Raw genomic sequence first — 13,669 nt, 5'->3', positions numbered from 1 at the left:
CGGCGGCGGCGGCGGCGGCGGCGGGGTCTGGGGCGGGAGGGGGCAAACGGAAGGAGCGAGGAAGGGACGCGGGGCGTGGCCTCTCAGGACACGCCCCTCACGGCGCCGCACGTAGGCGCACGCGCAGACCGGGCGAATGGGGGCAAGAATCCGGCGGCGCGCGTGTGCAGACGGAAAGTCGCGCGTGCGCACCCCGGAGGTCGCGCGTGCGCACACGGGCGGGGGGAGGCGGGCCTGGCTCGGCCTGTGACAGGTGAGCGCGCGGCCCCTTCCCCGGAGGCCGGGCGGCCTTGCTCTCTTTCTCTACGGGACCAGGGGTGCGCGTCCCCCGCTCACCCGCGCTCCGCTCGGCTTCCCCGTCCTGGCTGCGGGCGCCCGGCCGAGCCCGCGCTGGGGCGGGGCGGGATGGGGCTGGATGCGGGCGATGCGAGGCGGTGCCGGCGCCCGGACCCTCCTGCGGGCTGCGCGGGACCACGACGCCTCTCGGGGCGCGCGGACCCCTCGCCGGCCTGGCTCTGTGTCTCCCTCTCTGTCTCTGCCTCTCTGTCTCTGCCTCTCTCTGTGTCTCACTCTCTGTCTCCCTCTCTGTCTCTGCCTCTCTGTCTCCCTCTCTGTCTCTGCCTCTCTCTGTGTCTCACTCTCTGTCTCCCTCTCTGTCTCTGCCTCTCTCTGTGTCTCACTCTCTGTCTCCCTCTCTGTCTCTGCCTCTCTGTGTCTCCCTCTCTGTCTCTCTGTCTCTGTCTCCCTCTCTGTCTCTGCCTCTCTCTGTGTCTCCCTCTCTGTCTCTCTCTGTGTCTCACTCTCTGTCTCTTGTCTTTCTCTGTCTCTGTCTCCCTTTCTTTCTCTGTCTCTGTCTCTTTCTCTTTGTCTCCCTCTCTGTGCCTTTCTCTGTGTCTGTCTTTCTCTGTCTCCCTCTCTGTCTCTGCCTCTCTCTGTCTCTCTATCTCCTCTGTCTCTGTCTCCCTCTCTGTCTCTGTCTCCCTCTCTTTCTCTCTCTCTGTCTCCCTTTCTGTGCCTCTCTGTGTGTCTGTCTTTCTGTCTCTCTGTCTCTGTCTTTGCCTCTCTTTCTCTCTGTCTCCCTCTCTGTCTCTCTGTCTTTCTCTCTGTCTCCCTCTCTGTGCCTCTCTCTGTGTCTGTCTTTCTGTCTCTCTGTCTCTGTCTTTGCCTCTCTCTCTCTGTCTCCCTCTCTGTCTCTGCCTCTCTCTGTCTCTGTCTGTCTTTGTCTTTCTCTGTCTTCCTGTCTCTTTCTGTCTCTGTCTTTGTCTGCCTCTCTTTTTCTCTCTCTGTCTCCCTCTCTGTCTCTGTCTCTGCCTCTCTGTCTCTCTGTATGCATGTATCATGTCCTTCTCTTTTCTTTGCTCTCAGCCACCTCGACTCTGGAAATGACTGTGTGCGACTTGTGTTCCCCTGAGCAGTTGGGCCGCTCATTTCACTGTCGTGCCAGGGGGTCCCCTGACCCTTACAATCGATCCCAAAAGGCTCATGAAAAAGATGGATTCGTGGAATTGTTCAAGGGTGCCTCCTGCAAGCTCTGCTTATCGACCTTCCAGCCGTCAGGGCAGTGGTTTGGGCCCCAGAAGGAAGTCCCGCTTTTGCAAAGCGAACTTTGCCACCCTCCGAGATGAATGAATGGGCTGGATTTTGCCAAGAGGTTCCCGAGAGCGTGCTGACAGTCTTTCTAGGTTACTTGGGAACAGCTGGGTGCTGCTGGACAGAGGAAGGACCCCCCTGCCTGTAGGTGGGGCCTCGTCTGGCTCACAATTGTAGTTTGTCTGTGTCTCAGCTCTTCGATGGCTTTGATTTTAAAAGGTCACTGCTGGCAGTGCTGCGCTCCTGACCGTGCTCAGTGATTACTCCAGGCTTAGTGCTCAGAGGCCAGATGCCTTGCGGGTGGTTGAACTGGGAGCTGGCTGCTTGCTCCGCAGACGCCGTAACCCCCTGTCCTATCGTCTCTCAGGCCTCTGGTGGCTTTTTAAGAGTTTCATTAGTAACTTGTGGAATACGGGTGTTGAGGTTTTATTTTGATTTGGGGGGAGTTTTTCATACTGAGTCCCACGGGCTAGTTGGACTAATCAGTTTGGTGGCTCACAGCCAGCATTATAGAAAGGGGGGCAGTAACATGAACATAATTGTCCTTGGTAAGAGTCACTTTTTGGTTTTGTTTTGGTGCTTGTTTCAGGTACGTTCATATGTTGTTTGTGTATGCAGGAATATTGGGAGGTTTTGCACAATTGTGTTTCTCTGTCTCAGCAAAGTCTCAAATCATAGGTCTTGTCTCCCTGCCCTTTGCCTTCTCAATCTGAGTTTTCAGTTACTATTGTCCTTAAGGCAAAGGAGTATACCAGGAATGTGCAAGAAAGGACAGGGGTGGGCTCTTCCTTCAGGAATTCATGGACCTGAAAGAAAAGTGGTGAACTCTTCACGTATTGAATTGAAGTGTTGGTAGTAATTGAAGTATAGGTCCGATTTTCTTGGAGGAGGAAGTAGGTTGGTCAGGCAGCTGTTTTTGGTGTAGTGACATGGTTGCTAGAGTCTCTTTAGGTAGTATTCTGGGATGATTTTGTGGGCAAAAGAGGTCAGTCACACCCAATTGTGCCCAGGGCTTAATTCCTGACTGTTTTTGAGGTACCATATACAGTGCCAGGAGTCGAACCAGAATCAGCCCTACCCCCTATACTGTCCAGTATAGATAGGTAAAGAACTCTGGGAGTTCTTTAGGGAGGAGCAAGCCGTTCAGCTGAAAGGGGATCTGCTGTTTTTGATTTTTTGTTTGTTGTTTTTCCCTGGAGGGCCATTTTAATCCTGAGAGGAGCTCAGATTTGTAATTATTGAGGCATTTTTTACATGGGTGTTGATTTCAGGGTTGTAAAATCACTGAATAGCCAGCCTATGCAGTGAACGTGGGGAAAGTGCAAATGGAGGCACAGTGACTTAGCTTTTCTAGTATTATGGATCCCAGAGGGATTCCTTTTGTATTAGGAGTTTTAAATAATCCAGTTCAGATTTCATCCTTGTGGTGGATTCCTAATCTGTTTGTGCTGAATTAGGGGTAATCACCTAGACTCAGGCAGATGGAAGATGAAGGCATTTAAGAAACCTTGAACTGAAGATTGAGTGTAGTGCTGAGTTTAAAGGTGTGAACAGTGTTCAGCCTGCTTTGCTGCTGCTAAATCTCCAACTTGCAGGGTCAGACCTTCCCTGAATTCATGGTTCAGTTGTTGATTATGTAGATTATCCTCAACATTTTGCACCTCAAGTGATGCAAGAGCCCTCTGGACTTCAGAGGCTAAACCCTGTCTTGTCTGACAGGTGTCCTGCACCATTATAAGATTGGATTTCCTGTTTGCTGGTGTTTGGCCCTTTTGTGGCTTGACTGTTTTTGATTCTTTTCGTGTTTTGTTATGTGTTTTTTGTGCTTGTTTTTCTTTTCCTCTCTGAGACCCTATGGCTATTGTGGACACTTGGGTCTCAAAATCAGGTTATGATTTCAGCTCCTTTTGTAGAGGCTAATGGTTTACACTTGATTGTAGCTCACACACTTATTAACAGTGGCAACAGGCTTTGAAAGAGAGGACTATTGATTGCGGTTCCATTAATGTTGCTCTGGATTAGAAAGCACAAACAGGTACTTTTATTTAGAAGATACCTCTTGGGCTGGGGAAATAATACAGCTGGTGGGCACTTGCAGTAGCGGAGCTGACCTTGGTTGGATTCCCTGCACCTCATATGGCCCCCAAGCCCCTCCAGGGATGATTTCTGAGTGTAGAACAGGAATAAGTCTTGAGTACCACTGATGAGAAACCCCCTCCCCACACACACAAAGGAAACAAAGAAAGATGCCTTGTAGCTATTTTTCACCAGTGGGGAAAAGCATAACAAGAACCTCAGTGACAAAAGAACTTGAAAGATCACATTATCTTTAGAAAAGAGGACTATGGCTCCATGTCTACTCTAAGCGGAATGTGTTTTCAGGACTGAGTGATGTTTTTTCTGGTTTTGGATGGCTACACTTATGATGCTCAAGGCTTACTCCTGGCTCTATGCTCAGAGATCACTCCTGGAGGGCTTGAGGGATCACATGGGATACTGGGAAGGAATTGAGCCCTGGTTGGCTTGTGCAAAGCAAAAACACCCTACTCACTGTTCTGTATCTCCAACCCCAGGACTGAGTGGTTTTAAAGACATCCATAGTGCTGTCCTGAGAGAACCGAGGCATGAGGCCATTTTTTTCTGGGTCCATCTGGACATAAACACTATTCTGTCGGATGGAGCTTTGCTGGCTAAATCAGAGGGATTCCTGCCCTTGTTTGGGGGCCATACCCCTCAGTGCTCAGGGGTTGAATCCTGGTTGGCCATGTGCAAGGCAAGTGCCCTACCTGCTGTACTATCTCTCTGGTGCTGAATTCTTTTAAGTGGTTTCTTACATGAGTGAAGTCAAAGCTCAGTTTCTTACCTCTTTGCTCTTCTTAATGTCCCCTGTTTAATAGAGAGAGAGAGAGAGGGGGGGGGGGGAGAGAGAGAGAGAGAGAGAGAGAGAGAGAGAGAGAGAGAGAGAGAGAGAGAGATTGGGAGGTTGATGTTTCATAAGCAACCATTAGAGAGAGAGAGTTATTGGGTTGATGCTTCATAAGCAACCATTCCTCTTTGAGTCCAGCTCTCTTCCCTTGGCTGTTCCTTTACCCACTGCCACTTGGCCACTTGTGGTTCCATAAACTTGCTCCATACCTCTGGCCCAAAGTCAATACTAAAAGAAGACAGTTAAGTCGAGCTGAACTGAATATGCCTTGTGCAGTCTTTCTGAGTGTGATCATACCAAGGTCGTTACAGTCTTTGTTCTGGAACAATTGGTGTTTGTATGTCTTTGTGTTGCAGAGAAAGGAAGGGAGCAAAGCTAGAAGTGAAAGTATACACTGGGGTCAGGAAGATAGTATAGGAGTTACAGCGAATGCTTTACATGCAACAGCCAACCATGCAGTCTCCAGCACTTGGCTCCTCAAAATATGGCTGGATGCCACCCTGGAAACCAACAGCAACAGCAAGATGGAAGGGGTAATCCCTGGCTGCATCACTGCCTGCTTGGGCCCCTGGATGAAAACAGCCCTGATTGGCTGTGATTCATGGGGGGAGGGGGCAGACCTCTTGAGCACCACTTGGGAGGACACCTCCCAAGTCAACACTGAAAATTGAGAGGCGTCAGATATATGTAAGAATAACTTTTAAGGCATGCGTTTGCTGCCAGCCCATGGACATGGTGTCTGCACTCGTGTTTTGCTCATCTCCTCTTTGAGATGTGGACTTTCACACTATCTCTGGGATGTGTATCAGGGTGCTCTCTGCCTTTGGAGAAGTCTGCGCCTCCCTTGAGTGTATAACTCTTTTCCTCTCCCTCCCTTTCTTCAGTACCTCCCAATAAAATCTGTTTTTACTTCCCCTCCAAAAGGAGAAGAACTTTATAATATTTTTGTAACAAAGAGGAGCAGAAGATGAATAAGCAAGTATAGGATTAAAACCTGGAAAACCTCCCTTGTCTGTCAGGCTGAGGCCTATGGTCCTGCTCTCACTGTCTCTGTCGTGCTCTGGAGCTCTGGGGCAAGTTTAGCCTGTGGAGAGGGACTTTGTGGAAGGAAACTCAAGCTTCAGCTTTGGATCTGGGTTGTGCTGTGCCTAGTGCGGCTCTTACTCAGAAGATTGCATTTTGGGTTCTGGGTTTCCAGAGGTGGTGTGACCACCTGAACAAAGGAGAATGTGTGGGTTGCTCAGGGTGTGTGTCTCTGGGGGAGGTTTACGAGTGCTCAGCAACACCTGTGACTGGGCAGGTATTGTGTCAGCTGTGAGAAAAGCAGACTTCTAACTGGGCTGGTTGCTCATCGTTTTGAGCTTCAGTTTTTCCTCCTCAGTTGTTCTTTGTTATTGGTCTTTGCGATTCCACTGGGGTCCTCATTAACGAAACCCTCCAAGGAGGGCAAAGGAATAGGTATGGAGAAATTTCCAGAATTCTAACATGTATGTATGAGTGCAAGATTTCAAAACACAACACAACACAACACAATCGTTTTTGTTTTATTTGGGGGGATTTCTGGCTATGCTCAGGGCTTACTCCTGGCTCTGTGCTTAGTGATCACTCCTGGCAGTGCTTGGAGGACCACATGGGATGGTGGGGATTGAACCTGGGTCCTCTGTGTGTAAGTCAATCTCCCTTCTTGATGTGCTATCTCTGGCCCCTCCATACGAATTTTTAAGCAACAAACTATTGTCCTTACTGTCCAGCATGCTTGGGAGGTAGAGGGCATGTCTGTAGAACTGGACCAAATCTGTGTCCCTAGAATTTCCCTATTTAGATCATCCAAACCTGCCATTCCCTGCTTCTTACCTGCCAGAAAGGAGGATCTTGACTTTCTCACACCAGGGTCTGACACCCTTTTTTGCAGCAGGGCCTTGCATTTGACCACGCTTAGTGTTGTTTTCTCTTCCTTACATATAAACTTCAAGAACTTTGCTAGTGCAGCGGGGAGGGTACTTGCCGGCATCCAGCCGAGGTCAGATCCCCTAAGCCCTGCCACGAGTGATCCCTGAGCACAGAGCCAGGAGTAAGCCCTGGCCACAATCGGATGTATTTTAACTAGTGATGTCTCTTTTCTGTAGTGCCTGTCCCTTTTGAAAGGTCTTTAAATCTCTATAAAAACTACAAAAATGGGGCCGGAGCGATGACGCAGAGGTAGACCGTTTGCCTTGCATGCATGTGGCTGATGCAGAATGGACCACGGTTAGATCTTCAGCATAGCATATGGTTCCCCAAGCCAGGGGCGATTTCTGAGCACTTAGCCAGGAGTAACCCCTTAGTATAATTGGGTGTGGCCCAAAAACAAAACAAAACGAAACAAAACACTCTACAAAAATGGTTCAGCTAGAAACAATAGGCCTATGATACTAAGTACAACATTTTGTTAATTTTTTTTTTTTACATATAAGTAGTTTATGACAGGTTGGCTTGCCAAACTTTAGACAAACGATTTTTAAAATCTCTCATAAATATGTCATCTTAGGACTATTTTCATTGCATGATTTTTTTCTGTACATTTTAGAGGTGCAATAGGGTACAACAACCCTATTTTCATTTTGGTGAAATTGGGTTTTTGTTTGTTTTCTTAATTATTGATATAAAAGGTAGCAAGATACTTTCATTTTATTCTACACTGTAAATTGTGCTGACTATACAAAAGTTCTCAAATTCTAATAAGCGGAATCAAGTAGGAAATGAAATTATTTTCCACTTTCTTTAGCAAAGCAACCCTTAGCAAGACCTCAAATAAAACACAGAAGTTAACAAGAAAAACAATAGTATTAGAGAAGAAACCAGCTGGATACTAAAGCTTAGAGGAGTAGAAATACAGCTTTAGCTTTGGGTTTTGACTGTTTTTCAAGCCAGGGAAGAATGGCAGCAAGATATATTCATCCATTAATTACTAACATTTTGCTGATTTTTTTTTTTTTTTTTTTTTTTTTTTGCTTTTTGAGTCATACCTGGTGACTGACGCTCTAGGGTTACTCCTAGCTATGCGCTCAGAAATCGCTCCTGGCTTGGGGGACCATATGGGATGCCAGGGATCCAACTGAGGTCTGTCCTAGGTTAGCGCATGCAAGGCAAACACCCTACCACTTGCGCCGCCGCTCTGGCCCCTTTTGCTGATTTTTTTTAAAAAATATCTTTATTTAAGCACCATGATTACAAACAGCCCTCCCCTCAGCACTTTTTGCTGATTTTAAAAGCTCAAGTAATGTTCTTACTTTCCAGCTTTTCACAAACTATCACAGTTACTGGTTCTTTCCTTCAACTTCTCCAGCCTTGTCTGTGAATGGAAATTGGCTAAAAATGAGCTCTGAGTGCCTAGGAAGCACCTGAAGAAAGGCGATTCCCCCCTATCCCAACATCCCCTTTAAGAAGCTTCTCTGGAGCTGGAAGCTGAACTGTAGATCAACTGGACTCCTTCAGCGTAGAGGTTCCCTAACTTACATTTTCAGAAAACAAAATAACACTTCCTGCTCTTCAAAATCTACGTTAGCCAACAAATAGAATGTATCCCTGATTGTGTGTACTAAGGCTGATAAATACCACCTTCCCAGGTAATTTCAGCACTCTTGGTGGCTGGTGGGGGCAGTCTCTCCCACTTTGGGAAACGGGACTCACCGAGCCCCACTCATGTCCCAGGCAGGCATTGCCCAAGTGCATGGTACCTATTGCGGGCCTAGAATACTATCCCCTTGACTCTTTTCTGTCTGCAGCTGGAGGGGGAGAGGTGAAGTGGCTGGAAAGTGAGCCTCTGTCCCTGTCCTTCCTCCCTGCGCCCCTCCTGTCTCCTAGCCTGGTAGGGCTGGGAAAGCCTTCTCAGCTAGCCTTCTGGACAGACACCAGAGTCATAGTGTTGCTGTGACACAAAGTACTCAGGATTGCTCTGAAGTGAATCAGCGGGGCCTGTTTCTGCAAGGGAAGTCCCACTAAGGGCAGGGTTGCTTGGCAGTCCAGTGCTGCCTGTGCTGTCCAACCCTGCCAGGAATCGGGCAGCTGCCCTTTGGCGGGGAAATGTGTCCCCATGGGCAAGGCAGGCCACAGGTTGGGCCTGAGTTGGAGACCACCCATGACCTGACGCCCGCTCCCCTTCAGACATCTGTGTGTCTTGGCTGCATTCCAGACCTGCACATCAGAGCTCCACGGTCTGCATTTCTGTCTCTGGAGAGCCACCAGGGAGGGGCTGCCTTCTGCTCCCTCGTGCGGTACAGGTCACAGTCTGCGATGACATTCTCCACTCGCCTGTGTTGCAGAGCAGCCGTGCTGTACTTCACCGCACTGCAAAGACCTGCCGGGGTCTTGGGGTGGGACTGAAGGATGACAGCTTTCTTCTTTTTTCCTTTTGGCCTTTCCAGTGTGTAGGTGAATGTCATGGTGTCTTTTTGATATCCTGGGTCTGACCCATCTAGAGGTTCCTCTCGGGGCTCATCTAGAATTGTGTCAAGAATCTTTGGTGCCTGGGGAAATGGAAATGCCGGGGCACAGTGCTTGTAAATATGAATGAGCTACCCGCCTGGGTGAGGGCAGGACCAGATCCCAGCATGATCCGAGACATTTTTCCAGAATTGGAGTAGTGAGTTCAGATGCCACGTTATCAAGATTTCTATGATTATCAATTCTATTTCTTTAATTTTCCCCCTGTTGTTGCTGATGAGTTTTTGCATTTATTTTGTGGTGCCTGCCAGGGGTTAAACCTAGTGATCTGCCTCTGAGCCCATCCATCCCAGGGCCTGGCCGTCATTGTCCATACTGGAAGTGACGCACCCGCCTGTGGATCTTGCTGAGGGTTATGCTCCTGTTAAGGTGTTGGCACATGTCTGGCTGTGACACTGTTGTGATGCCAGGGTCGCAGAAGGCAGAGCGATGTCGGCTGCACCTGGGGTCACTTTCAGCTTGCAGGGCTGATTCCTCTAGCCATTTAACCATCCCGGGGGCCCGACTGAGTTCTGGTTGCTAAGTGGCAAGAATGAGAAGGAAATCATAAGCAGTGGTTCCTCCACTGTGTGCCTCACTTATACCGAGGCATTACCCGTTTCTCCTTGGTTTTTGTCAGAATCTGACTTGATTCCCTGTCATTTTCTTGATGCTATTCTATCCAAGTCCTTTTGCTCTCTATGTATCTTTTAAAGGATGAGACTATTATTTTTAGAGGCTTTAAAAATCTTGTGTGAAGGGGCCGGAGAGATAGCATGGAGGTAAGGCGTTTGCCTTTCATGCAGGAGGTCATTGGTTCGAATCCCGGCGCCCCATATGGTCCCCCGTACCTGCCAGGAGCAATTTCTGAGCCTGGAGCCAGGAATAACCCCTGAGCACTGCCGGGTGTGACCCAAAAACCAAAAAAAAAAAAAAAAAAAAATCTTGTGTGACCCCCAAACAAAACAAAACAAAACCTACAGGCCCTGTACAGATGCTGATCTCTCAAAAAAAAAAAAAATGTCCGGGTTTATTCATTGTCCAAGACAGCTGTAAAAGACACAGCATTCTCACATGACTCCATGCTGGAGGGCTTTCTGCTGAGTCTGCAGCCCCACGCTTGGGGCGGTGGTGCTTGGAGGGTGCTTCCTGGGCCTGGGTTGGTGCATAAACTGCCCCCCAGACTTCAGAGAGTTGCCTTTGGATGGTGGGGGTTGTTATTTCGGTAGAGTTGAGAGTGTTGTGGAAATCCCTGGACCTTCCTGCACCTCCTGAGGAGACAGTGCAGCTTGGAGAGAGGCCGTGGCTGTGTTGCAGTCCTCAGGAGAGAACGTGGGTGGAGCTGGGCTAAGGCTAATCTGGAGGTTCTGTGAAGACGCCGGGAGCCTCTCCAGAGGGAGAGCCTGGCCCATGGCAGATGGGGTGCAGGGCTGAGGCTGGCAGAAGAAACTCCAGCTGCACACCGGGCTGGGGAGCACGGGTGAGGGGGCTGGTTGTGTTTTGTTTTGAAACCGACTTTGAGTTATCGCTCAGCGTGGTGCTCTCCTCGCCACACTTAACCCCCAGAGTGTAAACGGGATGAAAGCGAACATGCTTCCTCTGCTGTCTCCCTTTCCGTCGATTCAGCAAGCCCAGAGTTGGGTGTGAGTAAGGTACGTGTGTGCAGTGACCTTATTCTTAATGGCACAAGGATGACTTAACAGCTGGGAAAAGATTTATGTTCAGAGTTAACCCACAGAAGCGTTTGAGTAAGAGCCCTGGGTTCCAGAAGCTGACGACTGGGGTTCAGATTTCAGCACCGTCACTCCTAGCTCTGTGACCTTGGGCAAGTGGTCTAACCTCTCTGGGCCCCACTTCCTTGCATAGAAGAGGGACCTAATAATAGTGTCCATTTTCTATGGCTTCTGAGGCCCAAAAGGGAGGATAATGTAAAAAAGCACTTAGCCTACTGCCGTCGTGTCATCTCGGTAGACCTTCACTTACTGAAACTGGAAGGAGAGCAGATGACACGCAGAGCTGCTTCTCACTGCGCTGGCTACAGAAGGAGGCAGTGGGGTGGGGGGGTGGGGTGGAAGCCTGGCCCCACTCCGGGTTGTTTCCAGGTTGTCCTGAGCCCATAGCTGGCTTCGGGCTTTCCCACAAATCACTGAATCTCAGTTTTCCTAATCCGTGGCATGAGGTGTGAGTAACAGAGAGTGGAGGCTGCGTTCAGTGCCCGGCAAGGTGCCAGGTGGGGGATCGACTGAGGCCCTGGAAATGGGGCCCTCTGTCTAGGCAATCTGTGGGATGCAGCAGGCCTTGTCTGAAGAATTCGTGATCCTGTCGTTAAATCGTTTTTGTTAGTCGCCGCCTTTGCGTGAAGTTTCTAGTCAATTCCTTTGGACTGGTGCTTCTGGAGGATTCTTGAGGAAAACTACTGGAGTGTAAACTTGGGATTTGAGGCTAAATTGCACATGATGAACATTTATGGAGTGTCTAGGTATTCCTGTGGAGGCAAAAGTGGGTTTTCTGCCCTTCCCTTATTAAATAAAATCTTATCTGAGTTGCTTTGAACTCTGGCAGAGAGCCATGTGTGTAAATACTCCACTGGTCAAGGCCTTTCTCAGCAGAGCTCTCAGTCCTGGCCCTTCGCTGCCAAACCTTTGGCTAGAACAGCAGGCGTGGCTGCAGTTGGAATGACCAGCTGGCTGGAGGCTTTGCTTAAACCTGCCCTTAAAGAGTGGCCGCCTCATGTGGAAACTGGGGGTGTCGTTAGCGCTGGGGTTGGGTTTTGTGGACATGGAGTCCTGCATCCTGGGCTGGTGCATGACCTCCCATCCCTTGCCAGCTTTTTGGGGGTGGGGTTGTGGTTGTCAGAATGTCAGGAAGACTGATGCAGCAGAGGCCTGGGTCAGTCAGTGTCTTTGCTCACCTGGAACCATACACGTGTTCTGGCTCGTACAGGTGGGAGAGAGGTGAGATGCCAACAATCCATTGGGACAGCTGTTCAGAGTCTGCGCTCGGGCAGATCCAGTTGTGCTTTCGAAGGCATCTGAGCTTGCAAAGGGTCTCCTCCGTGGAGTCTCTGGAAGTGGTGGTGGGTAGGTCGGTCTGGGTGAGTCCGTGTGGTCCCCCCACCCTGAATATGACATCCTGGTGAAGGCATGCTCAGTGTTTTTGATTTGCTCAGAGCAAGAACTGTGGTGGCCGCTCCAGTGCGCTCTCTCTCTCTCTCTCTCTCTCTCTCTCTCTCTCTCTCTCTCTCTCTCTCTCTCTCTCTCTCTCTCTCTCTCTCTCTAACACATACCCCCATTGAAATATGAATCAGCAGAATTGTAGCTGGGGCTTCCAGCTCATCATCCGCTTCACTTTTAACCACCAAGATTTATTTTTAGTGCCTAATGATCTTGTACTAGAAGTACCATCTCTCTCACATAAGTTTCTAATAGTCTATTTTTATTATAAATTGATTTAAAGAAAATGCATCACATAGTTGACATAACTGATCATAATACATTTGTTTCAAGACGACCAAAAGCAAAATTATTAAAATAGAAAGAAAAGCTAAAGAAATGGAAGAGAAAGGAAAGAAGAAAAAGTTCAGTAGCAAGTATATTTGTGAAAATTATTACATTATCAATGAACTCATTAAAGCAATAGCAGAAGGTTAGTAAGCTCTTCTTTTTTTTTTTTTTTAAGGATCAGAGTTTAAGAAACACAGTAAAAACAGTGTGAGAGTGGCAATTGTTTGCACAGGCCCAGCAAAATATGGAGGAAATAGAAAGGAAAAGCCTTGGCCTAAATACACGGAGACCTTACCCCTGAAGTATTCTGGCATAAGTCCAACTATGGACTCCAGGCAGACTAGGTTGTCCAACCCCAGAGTCATTCTCTATGGTTCCAGTAAAATCTTTTTCTCACAGTCGCTGTTGTTGGTGTCAGGTTTCTGTAGGTAGAGATCCTGGTTTCTGTGCCTATCCTACATTGAAGTCAAGATGATGTGGAACGTCTTTTAGTTTCATCTCATCCTTAGAGGGCAATGCGGAGAGCTCTGCCCTGCAAGCAGGTTGTTGCTGCTGCTACGTCATCTGGGTGTTAAAGGGACGCTCTTTGGAGTAAGTCAATGCCAAGGCAGTGGTAGGGTCTTCCCTGATAGAGGTTTGCTTCCTGGAGATGTTATAGACAACCCTGGTTCTACGGTTCAGTGGTGAATGAACAATGCCTGTTCTTCTGAGGTTTAAGCCGAGTCATTATGACAGTGTTCAGGGTGTAAGGCCCCACTGCATTACAAAAGATAAGAACTTGGGGCCGGAGAGATAGCTTGGAGGTAAGGCGTTTGCCTTGCATGCAGAAGGACAGTGGTTCGAATCCGGGCATCCCACATCCCCCGAGCCTGCCAGGAGCGATTTCTGAGCATAGAGGAGGAACCCCTGCGCGCCCCAGGTGTGACCAAAAAAAAAAAAAAAAAAAAAAAGAAAGAAAGAAAAAAGAAAGATAAGAACTTGTTTACATGTCTAATATTTTCCCTTTTTTGTTTTTGTTTTTTGTTTTGGGGCCACACACGGCGGTGCTCAGGGGTTACTCCTGGCTGTCTGCTCAGAAATAGCTCCTGGCAGGCACTGGGGACCCTATGGGACACCGGGATTCGAACCAACCACCTTAGGTCCTGGATCGGCTGCTTGCAAGGCAAATACTGCTGTGCTATCTCTCCGG

This window comes from Suncus etruscus, chromosome 18 (genome assembly GCF_024139225.1).
Source record: "Suncus etruscus isolate mSunEtr1 chromosome 18, mSunEtr1.pri.cur, whole genome shotgun sequence".
Lineage (NCBI taxonomy): Eukaryota > Metazoa > Chordata > Mammalia > Eulipotyphla > Soricidae > Suncus > Suncus etruscus.
The sequence above is the reverse complement of the archived record's forward strand: the minus strand, read 5'-3'. Positions refer to the sequence as shown.